The 13,048-nt window shown below is 47.9% G+C and overlaps 1 protein-coding gene across 5 annotated transcripts in view; it reads left to right on the forward strand.

The window, feature by feature from the left end:
- GATAD2A (GATA zinc finger domain containing 2A) overlaps positions 1-13,048 on the forward strand; it is a 180,552-nt gene that overhangs the window by 82,015 nt on the left and 85,489 nt on the right. Inside the window, exon 2 of one of the 5 annotated variants that reach the window (XM_038772502.1) lies at positions 3,909-4,009. The exons of 3 other annotated variants lie outside the window; for them this stretch is intronic. The gene's annotated coding sequence lies outside the window, so the exon portion shown is untranslated. The remainder of the gene's footprint in view (positions 1-3,908; positions 4,010-13,048) is intronic. One more of the 5 variants, XM_038772501.1, reaches the window with a different exon arrangement.

The raw sequence follows: 13,048 nt of genomic DNA on the forward strand, positions 1-13,048 counted from the left end.
ATTTCCTGCCCACAATGAGTTCACAGTCTAGAGGGGAAGATAGACATTAATATAAATCAGTAGATAAATCACAGGTATAGGCGTAAGTGCTGTGGGGCTGGGAAGAGGGAATGAATGAAGGGAGCAAGTCAGGGTGGCGCAAAAGGGAGTGGGAGAAGAGGAGAGGAGGGCTTAATTGGGGAAGGCTTCTTGGAGGAGATGTGCCTTCAATAAGGCTTTGAAGGGGGACTCCAAATCCAGCCCCAATCTCTCACCTTTCCCGGTGACCCCAGGACATAACCCCTTGAAGATCCCGTCAGCATCTCAGGCGCACGTCCCACCTGAACAACTTCTAAATCTGCCCCTTTGTCTCCACCCAAACGGCTACTACCCTGGTCCAAGCTCTTGTCCTCTCTCAACTAGACTATTGGGTTGGCCAAGTGCTTAGTATAGTCCTCTGCACACAGTAAGCGCTTAATAAATGTGATTGAAATACTGGCTTCCCTAATGGGAAGCAACATGGCCTAGTGGCAAGAGCACGGCTTGGGAGTCAGAGGTCGTGGGTTCTAATCCAGGCTTTGTCATGTGTCTGCTGTGTGACCTTGGTCAAGTCACTTAACTTCTCTGGGCCTCAGTTACCTCATCTGTAAAATGGGCATTGAGAGTGTGAGCCTCATGTGGGACAGGGACTGTGTTCAACCTGATTACCTTGTATCTACCCCAGTGCTTAGAACAGTGTTTAGCACATAGAAAGTGCTTAATAAATACCGTTATTATTATTATTATTACCTCCAGCCTCTTCCTCCCTTCAGTCCATAATACATACCGCTGCTGCTCAGATCATCTTCCTGAAATGTTGCTTGGCTCACATCCCTCCATTCCTCAATCAATCAATAGTGTTTATTTAGTGCTCACTGTGTGCAGAGCATTGCCCTAAGTGCTTGGGAAGAGCGCAGTACCGAAGAGTAGGTACAGGCGATCCCTGCCCACAAGATGCTTACAGATTAGAGGAAGAGATGGACATCAAAATAAATTGTAGATGGATATGTATGTAAGTGCTATGGGGCTGGGGGAGGGGTGGACATCCCTACAGATCCAAAGGCTTAGGTCAGTCAGTCGGTCATATTTATTTAGCCGTATTTAGTCGTCCTTGATTCCGTTCTCATTCAACCCACATATCCAATCCGTCACAAGATCCTGTCGGTCTCACCTTCACAACATCGCTAAAATCCGCCCTTTCCTTGCCATCCAAACTGCTACCACATTATTATAATCACTCACCCTGTCCCGCCTAGATTACTGCATCAGCCTCCTTTCTGACCTCCCAACCTCCTGCCTCTCCCCACTCCAGTCCACACTTCACTCTGCTGCCCGGATTATCTTTCTACAGAAACGTTGAGGGCATGTCATCCTGCCTTCCTCAAAAATCTCCAGTGGTTGCCTAACCACCTCCGTATCAAACAAAAACTCCTCACCATTGGCTTTAAAGCACTCCATCACCTTACCTCCTCCTACCTCACCTCACTTCTCTCCTTCTGCAACCCAGCCCTCAAACTTCGCTCCTCTGGTGCTGACCTTCTCACTGTGCCTTGATCTCACGTGTCTTGCCTCTGACCCCAGCCCATGTCCTGCCTCTGGCCTGGAATGCCCTCCCTCCTCAAATCTACCAGACAATTACTCTCCCGCGCCTCAAAGCCTTACTGAAGGCACATCTCCTCCAAGAGGCCTTCCCAGACTAAGCCCCACTTTTCCTCAGCTCCCACTCCATTCTGCGTCACCCTGACACGCTCCCTTTGCTCTTCTCCCCCCTCCCCGCCCCACAGCACTTATGTATATATTTGTAATTTTTTTTATTGTTGTCTATCTCCCCCCCACACACCAGACTGTGAGCTCGTTGTGAGTAGGGATTGTCTCTATTGCTGTATTGTACTTTCCCAGACGCTTAGTACAGTGCTCTGCACACTCAGTAGACATGGCTGAATGAATGAATTGAGGGCTCACTATGTGCAGAACACTGTAGTAAGTGCTTGGGAGAGTACAGTATAACAGACACATTCCCTGCCCACAGCGAGCTTACAGTCTGTAGGTGATGCAGAAGAGAGGGTTTAGTTGGAGAAGGTCTCTTGGAGGAGATGTGATTTTTAGTAGGAATTTGATGACGGGGAGAAACGTGGTCTGTCAGTTATAATAATAATAATGGCATTTATTAAGCACTTACTATGTGCAAAGCACTGTTCTAAGCGCTGGGGAGGTTACAAGGTGATCAGGTTGTCCTACTTGGGGCTCACAGTCTTAATCCCCATTTTACAGATGAGGTCACCGAGGCACAGAGAAATTAAGTGACTTGCCCAAAGTCACACAGCTGACAATTGGCGGAGCCGGATTTGAACCCACGCCCTCCAACTCCAAAGCCCATGCCCTTTCCACTGAGCCACGCTGCTTCTCACTGAGCCACGGGGCGGGGGAGGGAGTTCCAAGCTAGAGGGAGGATTGTGGGCAAGGGATCAGCAGCGCGAAAGACAAGAGATAGGTCCAGTGAGTAGGTTGGTGTTAGAAGAGTGGAGTGGGAGGGCAGAATTGTAGTAGGAAATCAGGGAGGGAAGGTAGGAGGGCGAGATCTGATTGAACGCCTTAAAGCCGATGGTGAGGAGCTTCCCTTTGATGCAGAGATGGATATGCAACTCTTGCAGGTTTTTGAGGAGAGGGGAGATGTGAACCGAGTGGGGGTGGGGGGGTTTGTTTGTTTTCAGTGATCCAGGCAGCAGAGTGGAGCGTGCACTGGAGATGGGAGAGATCGGAGGTGGGGAGGTCAGTGAAGGAGGTGATGCAGTAGTCAAGGCAATAGGATACGTGCTTGGATCAGCGTGGTAGCAGTTAGAGGGGAGAGGGAGGAGCGGAGGATTTTAGAGATGTTGAGAAGGTTGCTGTCAGAATCCTCATCTTCCTCCTTGTCCGGGCTCTCCACCGGCTTTCTTCATTTTACCGATCGGTTTTCTCCACCCTCCTCTTCCCAGCTCATACTCTTCATTCCTCCCAAGCCCACCTTCAACGCTCCTACCTCCCTCCCCTTGCAAAATCCACACCAGGCCACAGTTCTTCCCATCTGCAAATCACCTCCCCAGATCCCACCTCCTTCAGGGACCCTTTCCTGATTAACCTGCAACACCCCAGTCAAGTCAACCCACCTCCATCCTTAGCCTTTACAGAGATCACATCTGTCCTCAGCACTTTTGTACCCACGTGTATGTGCTCAGCTTATCGTCTCAGCTATATCACCCCGATGCCATTGTACTACTTGTGGTTTTGTCCCGGTACTGTCCTAAATGCTTCAATTAGTGCTTCATACCTCTTATGCCGATGCGCAAGATAAAAGCCAAAATAGCTGGGAGCCCAGAAATGAGATGCTCCTTTACTTTCTAAGTGCCCAGTTTGGCAAGCGGAAGTGTAATTGTAAAGACATAGCCCCCCCCCGCCCCCCTTTAAAGAGCGTAAATAGCGTCTTCTCGGTTGGCGTGAATAAAGTCAGATCTGGGATGTAGGTGCTAGAATCAGAGGTTTGTTTCCTGGGTTTTTCAGGTAATTAATTCCCACACACACAAGACCTTCCTTCCCCCCTGCCTTGATTCTCTCTCCCATTTCTTCTCAGATAGTGATGGTAGTCTATTCCTATATAACTCATTTTATCTGAGGAAACTAAGCCCATAAACTTTCACAATTATTCTCCTAATCTACCTCTAAAGGAGCCAAGGGAAATATCACTTCCAGTCGAGCAGCCCAAATGAGGCAAAAGAAAATGATTTGCCCGGGGTTAACAATAGAGTGGTTGCAAGGGCTGCTGAAAACAGATCCCAGAACTCTCTGTTGCCTTATTATACTCACTCAAAAACTTCCTCACCTTCCTAAATAAAGTATCATCTTCTTCTTGTCAGGTCTTTCACAGGAACCATGTTGTCCTGCCAGGAGGGAGAAGATGTTTTGGAATCAGTCAACTTAAGCTGATTGTTGGACAGGTAGAAGTCGACACAGCGCGGTATAAAGCTTTCTTGGTCGGGGATCTGCCTTCTCTCTAATTAGTCCAATCTTGCTATCACTGCTCTCCTTGTGGGTGGCAGGAGTTTTTGGTGCTCACTGATAGCCTGGGTTCAATTTTAAAAGAAGGTTTGGACTTTTTCCAGAGGCTCTTCTTTCCTCAAATTCACCCCTACCTTCACTTCCTGTTTCCATTTTAGAAATTGTTTGTATCTTCCTGCCTCTTTCTTAATTGCTTGTACACTTTGCAGTGGAAGAGTAAAGTAACCCCATTGCCTTCTCCTCCCCCCCCCCACCGCCAAAATCTCAAAATTGGACCCATTTGTTTTGATAGCAAACGTTTAGATTAGCTCCATTGTTCACTACTCCAGACTACCATTGTGGGGGCTAAATGGCTTGGAGCGCCTTCTTAATAAAATTAAATGGTTGAGACGTCTTTTTTTTTCCTTAAACCTGGCTGCAGGTGCATTTACAAAGCAGCGTTGCTCCCAATTAACAAAACAAACGCCAGCCGCTGGCATCTGTTACATAAAGATAATACTCACAATTTCCAAGGATTTTATAAACTAGTCTCATGAGAGCCCATTTTAAAGCCAAAATGGTGGAACAAGCATTTGGAGAAAAACCGAAATTCTCCCATTTGGGCTGTTTTCTCCCATGCATTTCATTTGCTCCCTATCTTTCAGGTTCCTGCAACTGGTGTGTGCAGGAAAACTCCATTTAAAATTCCCACTTCGTGAGTTATGGGTCAGTTTTTTCAAGAACTGAAGGAACTGTGGGAGCAAAATAGTAGCTGTAGGTATGTTCCTAAGAGTTATAAACCCCAAAGATTAAATGAAAAGGAAAATATTCCGATGTGCTGCATGGTGGCTATGAAATATGTCATCGTGAAAAACTCTAAAGTGATTTGTAAATTCATGTAGTACCTTTTCCCCTAAAGAGTGGAGCTCAGTTAAGTAGGTGCAGAGCCAGGTCATCCTCGTCTTCGGCGAGGCGGTACCCTAGACCTTATGAGAAGGGTTTGGTGGGTATTATTCAGTTTTTCATGAATGGTGAACTAGAGAAGGAACGTGGCCTAGTGGAAAGAGCACCAGCCTGGGAGTCGGAAAGACCTGGTTCTAATCCCGGCCCTGCCGCTTGTCTCCCCCTCCCCCTCCCATCCCCTTACTGTGGGGGTTCCCCAAGGTTCAGTTCTCGGTCCCCTTCTGTTCTCTATCTACACTCACTCCCTTGGTGACCTCATTCGCTCCCACAGCTTCAACTATCATCTCTACGCTGATGACACCCAAATCTACATCTCTGCCCCTGCTCTCTCCCCCTCCCTCCAGGCTCGCATCTCCTCCTGCCTTCAGGACATCTCCATCTGGATGTCTGCCTGCTACCTAAAACTCAATATGTCCAAGACTGAACTCCTTGTCTTCCCTCCCAAACCCTGCCCTCTCCCTGACTTTCCCATCACTGTTGATGGCACTACCATTCTTCCCGTCTCACAAGCCCGCAACCTTGGTGTCATCCTCGACTCCGCTCTCTTATTCACCCCTCACATCCAAGCCGTCACCAAAACTTGCCAGTCTCAGCTCCGCAACATTGCCAAGATCCGCCCTTTCCTCTCCATCCAAACCGCTACCCTTCTCGTTCAAGCTCTTATCCTATCCCGTCTGGACTACTGCATCAGCCTTCTCTCTGATCTCCCATCCTCGTGTCTCTCCCCACTTCAATCCATACTTCATGCTGCTGCCCAGATTGTCTTTGCCCAGAAACGCTCTGGGCCTGTTACTCCCCTCCTCAAAAATCTCCCGTGGCTACCAATCAATCTATGCATCAGGCAGAAACTCCTCACCCTGGGCTTCAAGGCTGTCCATCACCTCGCCCCCTCCTACCTCACCTCCCTTCTCTCCTTCTACAGCCCAGCCCGCACCCTCCGCTCCTCTGCCGCTAAACTCCTCACCGTGCCTCGTTTTCACCTGTCCCGCCGTTGACCCCTGGCCCGGAATGCCCTCCCTCTGCACATCCGCCAAGCTAGCTCTCTTCCTCCCTTCAAGGCCCTACTAAGAGCTCACCTCCTCCAGGAGGCCTTCCCAGACTGAGCCCCCTCCTTCCTCTCCCCCTCGCCTCCCCCTCCACCCCCCCGTCTTACCTCCTTCCCTTCCCCACAGCACCTGTGTATATGTATATATGCTTGTACATATTTATTACTCTATTTAACTTGTACATATCTAGTCTACTTAATTTTGTTAATATGTTTGGTTTTGTTCTTTGTCTCCCCCTTCTAGACTGTGAGCCCACTGTTGGGTAGGGACTGTCTCTATATGTTGCCAACTTGTACTTCCCAAGCGCTTAGTACAGTGCTCTGCACACAGTAAGCGCTCAGTAAATACGATTGATTGATTGATTGTCTGCTGTGAGACAGTCGTTTAACTTCTCTGTGCCTCAGTCACCTCATCTGTAAAATGGGGATCAAGACTGTAAACCCCTTGTGGGACAGGGACTGTGTCCTCAGCACTCAGTACAGTGCCTGGCACATAGTAAACGCTTAGCAGATACCATTTAAAAAATAACTGATCTAAAAAGGACCTTTGCACCTCCTTCTTTCCTCCAGTTGGCTCGCGAAACATTGATTGAAACCCTTGGGAGCATGTGTGTGTACCTGCACATGGAATGGCTCTAGAGTTTCTGGTCAGCACGTATCCAGGGGTCCTATCTCACTGTGACAGTACATACGTGGAGTTTTCCGTATCTGAACCTGCTGGGGGTTTTCAGTCCACCTTCTTTGTAGGCTCAACTAGTAGTTGCTTGAGAGCAGGCAAGTGGAGGTAAATTTCTAGCCACTTGCCTTTTCTTTCCTATACTCCACACTCCTCTTTCTGTCTTTCACCGTAATAAATCCCCATCCTGCCCCATTTTCTCTTCCTCACCCCACTGATCTGCCAGACTACCTGGGTCACGAGGCTTTTGAGGCGTAGGGGCCGTAAGAGTAACCCGCAAGGAGCCAGGCTCCCGCTGACTGCTTATTGGTTGTTTCTCTCCCAGCCCTGACTAAAGGGGCCTTCCCCGACTTAACCCTCATCTCTCCTGCTCGCTCTCCCTCCCGCACACTTGGACCTGTCTCCTCTAAGCACTGACCTTCACCCCCACCCTCAGCCCTGAAGGGCATCTCCTTGCACTGCCGTTTCCCCTGTCTGGAATTGATCTTAATGTCTCTTTCTTCCCGTCTAGACCGGAAGCCCCTTGTGGGCAGGGATCGTGCTTGTATCCACCCCGGTGCTTAGTCCAGTGACTGGTACATAGTAAGCGCTTAACAAATAACATAATTTTTATTATTATTACCGACTCTATTGTGCTCTCCCCAGCGCTTAGTAGACAGTACTCTGCCTACAAGAAGAACACATTAAATACCATTGACTGATTGATTGATTGATTGATTTGAACTGGGCCGAGCATTCAATAGCAAAATTCGTATCCATCCGGCCACCTAGAAGGCTGTCAAGACTGTCTGTGATCAGAGTAGCTGTGACAAAAGCAGAGGAATTGAGGATGGGGAGAATGCCGGGAAGGAGGCCCCCTTTCCCCGGAGATAAGGAAAGGCACCGTGAGTGGTGATGGTGGCGGTGCCTCCTGTTCTGCAGAACCCCTGGAAGTCATTAGCAGCCCACCGGTGTTGTACGTCAGTCATATTTACTGAGCGCTTACTGTGTACAAAACACTGTACTAAGCACTTGAGAGAGTACAATCTAACAATAAACAGATACGTTCCCTGCCCACCATGAGTTTACAGTCTAGGGATTAAGGTTAGGGTGATGCCTGTCTACTTGTTTTGTTGTCTTTCTCCCCCCTTTTAAACTGTGATCCCGTTGTTGGGTAGGGATTGTCTCTTTCTGTTGCCAAATTGTACTTTCCAAGCGCTTTGTACAGTGCTCTGCACACAGTACACAGTAAACGCTCAGTGAATGAATGGAGGGGGAGACAGACATTAATCTAAATAAGGAAATTACAGATATGTACATAAGGATGTGGGGCTGGGAGGGGGGATGAATAAAGGGAGCAAGTCAGGGCAATGCAGAAAGGAGTGGGAGAAGAAAGGAGAGCTCAGTCAGGGAAGGCCTCTGGGAAGAGCTGTGCCTTCAATAGGGCTTCGAAGGGGGGTGAGAGTAATTGTCTGCCAGAGTGAAAACCCATGTTCTGGCAGAGCCAAGTGAATTGCATTGCCAACCCAAATATCTTGTACTAGCCTAGAGCCAGGGGTAATGAAAATGAATAACCCTCTGATTGAACTGGGTTCAGCCACAGATGGTCAACGTTATGGCCAAAATCTGGGAATTTCAAAGTAGTACCAATTGTGTCCTTTTACTCCTTGTCCCACTACCTTACCACCACCACTATCAAAGAAAGATTATGGGATTCAGCTCCACCTAGGGAACTATCCATAATGCATTTTAATGTCGGGGGCCCCCCCCTGTAGACTGTAAGCGCCTTGTGGGCAGGGGATATGTCTCCCACCTCTGTAGTGGACTCTCCCAAGAGCTTACTGTAGTGCTTTACACAGAGCAAGCTCTTTATACCATGGATTAATTGACTGACCCATGGGACAGCCCAAACGTCTCTTAAAATAGATTTTTCCCCCTCATAGAATCAGAGCGGCTAGTGGTGGACTCCCTAACCAATCAACCAATCGTAGTTATTGAGCGCTTACTAAGTACAGAAGCAGAAGTAGAAGCAGTGTGGCTCAGTGGAAAGAGCACGGGCGTGGGAGTCAGAGGTCATGGGTTCTAATCCCAGCTTCCCCACATGTCTGCTGTGTGACCTTGGGCAAGTCACTTAACTTCTCTGAGCCTCAGTTTCCTCGTCTGTAAAATGGGGATTAAGACTGTGAGCCCCACGTGGGACAACATGATCACTTTTCATCCAGTCAGTCGTATTTATTGAGCACTTACTGTGTGCAGAGCACTGTACTAAGCGCTTGGGAAGTACAAGTCGGCAACATAAAGAGACGGTCCCTACCCAAAAACAGGCTCGCAGTCTAGAAGGGGCTTGTATCTCCCCCCCAGCACTTAGAACAGTGCTTTGCACATAGTAAGCGCTTAATAAATGCCATTATTATTATTATTGTTATTATTACAGTGCACTGTACTACGTGCCTGGAGAGTACAGTGTAACAGAGTTGGTAGACATGCCTACAAAGAGCCTACGGTCTAGAGGGAAAGATGGGCGTTAGCCTGTATTACGGATATGTACATAAGTGCTGAAGATGGGATGACTAAAAAGTGCATGGGCGATGGAAATTTTATAATGGAACTGCCACAAAAATAAAATAAGCCTTCATTCATTCAATCGTATTTATTGAGTGCTTACTGTGTGCAGAGCACTCTACTAAGCGCTTGGGAAGTACAAGTTGGCAACATATAGAGACGGTTCCTACCCAACAGCGGGCTCACAGTCTAGAAGGGGGAGACAGACAACAAAACAAAACATATTAACAAAATAAAATAAATAGAATAAATATGTACAAATAAAATAGAGTAATAAATACGTACAAACATATAGACATATATACAGGTGCTGTGGGGAGGGGAAGGAGGTAAGGGGGGGTGGGGAGGGGGAGGAGGGAGAGAGGAAGGAGGGGGCTCAGTCTGGGAAGGCCTCCTGGAGGAGGTGAGCTCTCAGTAGGGCTTTGAAGGGAGGAAGAGAGCTAGCTTGGCGGATGTGCGGAGGGAAGGCATTCCAGGCCAGGGGGATGATGTGGGCCGGGGGTCAATGGCGGGACAGGAGAGAACAAGGCACAGTGAGGAGATTAGCGGCAGAGGGTGCGGGCTGGGCTGTAGAAGGAGAGAAGGGAGGTGAGGTAGGAGGGGGCGAGGTGATGGAGAGCCTTGAAGCCGAGGGTGAGGAGTTTTTGCCTCGCCCCCTTACTCTCCCTCTAAAGCAGAGTGGTTAGTCTCTGTAGAATGCTCTAGAAAACCTATTTTGGCTTTACCATCATAATTGTTCCTCCTCTCTTTGAAGTCCATTTTCCACCGCTTTTGAAAAGGTTTTCATTCACAGTAGTGGGAGGAGGGAGCTGACCAATTTAGAAGTATTGTGCAGTTTAATATATTTTCAGATCAAGAGCAAAAGCGCAGTAGTGGCCTCATCAAAAACCACCTCTTGAAGACCTCTATGGTGTGCATTGTTTCAAGTGAATTAGATATAAGCCCTTTTGTCTAGGAGCAAACCTTCTTTGCTCAATCAGTAATATTTATTGTGCATCTGCTGGGTGCAGAGCACTCTTCTAAGCACTTGGGAGAGCACAATAGAGGGAGAAGACACAGTCCCTTTCCTGAAGGAGTTTACTGTCTAACCGGGGAAACAGACACTAAATCAGTTACGTGTAGGAGGGAGAAAAGAAAGGGAAGTTGCATATGTGGATGAGTAAGCGCTCAATAAATATGAATGAATTAATTAGTAGAAATGTGGGCAGAGCACTACTAAGCGCTGGGAAAGAATGCACAGGTAGAGATGCTTAAATACCCAGGATGAGTCTGTTTCTCCCCCCCAGGTGTAAGCTCATTGTGGGCAGGGAATGTCTGTTTATTGTTGTATTATACTCTCCCAAGTGCTTAGTACAGTGCTGTGCACACAGTAGGTACTCAATGAATGAACAGTACTTAAATAGACGTGGGGGGGCGCGGGGGAGAGAGAAAGAGAAGAGTAAGAGTCAAAGCAGTAATTTTGGCAGTGTTTCACCCAAGGTCAGTTCCCCAAAATGGCCCCTTAATTTTTCCTCCTTTCTTTTCCACTTCACCGTTACCCTCTTCATCACTTCATCTCCACCTTCGGGATTGATATTCCAGATCTCCCGTAAACTCTGTATCAGCAGAATTCAGTTCCTGGTTCTGAGTTTTCAAAACATCATGTATTCCTTCCTTTTAGGTTAAAAGCCCAAGTCTGAGTCATCCAGTTCCTTGGCCCAAGTCCTTCCAGGGGTCTTTTGTCACTAATCAATCAATCAATGAGTATTTACTGAGCGCTTAGTGGGTGCAGAGCACTGTACAGAGCGCTTGGGAGAGTACAGGATAACAGAGTCAGTAGAGATGTTCCCTGTTCACAATGAGCTTATCGTCTAGAGTGGGAGACAGACATCAAAATAAATGATGTGCTTGTGGCCCAGCCCTCTGGCAGTTTCTCCTTAGCAAGGCTCGTCGGAGTGTCTCCTGACCTTCGCGTCGGCTCCAGCTCTTAGTTCTCAGGACATCATCAACCACAGCATGGCTCTCTGCCTCTCACTCACATTAGAGAAGCAGCGTGGCTCAGTGGAAAGAGTCCGGGCTTTGGAGTCAGAGGTCATGAGTTCAAATCCTGGCTCCACCAAATGTCAGCTGTGTGACTTTGGGCAAGTCACTTAACTTCTCTGTGCCTCAGTTACCTCATCTGTAAAGTGGGGATTGACTGTAAGCCCCCTGTGGGACAACCTGATCACCTTGTAGCCTCCCCAGCGCTTAGAACAGTACTTTGCACATAGTAAGCGCTTAACAAATGCCATCATCATCATCATCATTTCACCGTATTCCGACTGCAAGGTTCCTTTAGCCTCCTCTTCTATTTTAGTGTCTGTCTCCCCCTATAGACTGTGAGCCAGGAATGTGTCTTCCATCGAACTCTCTTGTATGGTACTCTCCCAAGTGCTTAGTACAGTGTTGTGCACATAGTAAGTGCTCAGTTAAAACCACTGGTTGGTCGATCCTACCCACCAGGCCCCAAGACCACCACTTTTTCCAATTGTACTTTGAGTTGGAAGTCAACGCTTGATAGTCCTCTTTTCTTGTTCCTTTGTGTGGGTTCTGGGCCACTGCCATCCGAACTCCTTCCCATCCCACTGCTCCTTTCGGAAGCAGCGTGGCCTAGTGTAAAGAGTACGCTCGGGAGTCAGAGGACCTGGGTTCTAATCCCAGCCCCGCCACTTGTCCGCTGTCACGTTGGGCAAGTCATTTAACTTCGCTGTGACTCAGCTACCTCATCTGTAAAATGGGGATTAAGAGTGTGAGCCTTATGTGGGATAGGGACTCCAACTTGATTATCCCGTATCTACCACAGCGTGTAGTACGGTGCCTGGCACATAGTGCTTAACAAATACCGTAAAACAGAGTCTTCTCAGCGTTTCACAGCCGCTGGAAGTGACCTGTCAAACTTCGTCCCCAAGCAAGAGGTTAAATGGGGGGGGGGGGGGGGGGGGGAGAGCGGGGTGTGGGGGAGGGAGGGGTTGATATATTTTAAATTTGCCAGATTTTCAGTTAGTGAACGCACTCTGATTTTGGATACACCCTCTGATTTTGGATACACCCTCTGATTTTGGATACTTAAGTTTGAAATCTATATATCTGTCTGAGGCTGAACTTCCAAAATCAGCTGCAGAACTCCTGGACAACCCACGCAAGTATAGTTCACCACGTTGTGGGCTCCAGTTTCATATCGAGTTGACATGATGAGTTAATCACCAAGATGGAAATAAGGTGGATTTAATGGTAAGAAAAGCAAGTTTTGAACAAAGAGTCCCAGGGAGATTCCCGCTCTGTGCTGCGGATGAGTATCTGCATTGAGGTTGCATTTAGCCCAACTTGAAAGCAGGCTGTATTTTTTTGGACTGTCAGCTTGGGCAGTGGCATGAATTTCATAGGCATCCCATAACAGTTTGTTCCACTAAATGGGTACACTTGAAAGGTGTATTTATTTTTAGACTGTGAGCCCACTGTTGAGTAGGGACTGTCTCTATATGTTGCCAACTTGTACTTCCCAAGCGCTTAGTACAGTGCTCTGCACACAGTAAGCGCTCAATAAATACGATTGATGATGATGAGGTGCTGGGGTATGTCAGTTGGGTTCTTGGTGTTCTATTCACTCTCCCACTTTGCTCCCAACTTCTCCTTGCAAGTTGCAAACTCTCTACTGCCCTGCTGAAACTTGGCATTTTTCTGTGCAAAGTCATGCGAATTGGGAGTGTTTTCAGGCTCACCAACAGAGGCATAGCCCCCAATGTGATACCACAAGGTTTTCGGACAACTTGAAGTGA

This window comes from Tachyglossus aculeatus, chromosome X1, assembly GCF_015852505.1.
Source record: "Tachyglossus aculeatus isolate mTacAcu1 chromosome X1, mTacAcu1.pri, whole genome shotgun sequence".
Lineage (NCBI taxonomy): Eukaryota > Metazoa > Chordata > Mammalia > Monotremata > Tachyglossidae > Tachyglossus > Tachyglossus aculeatus.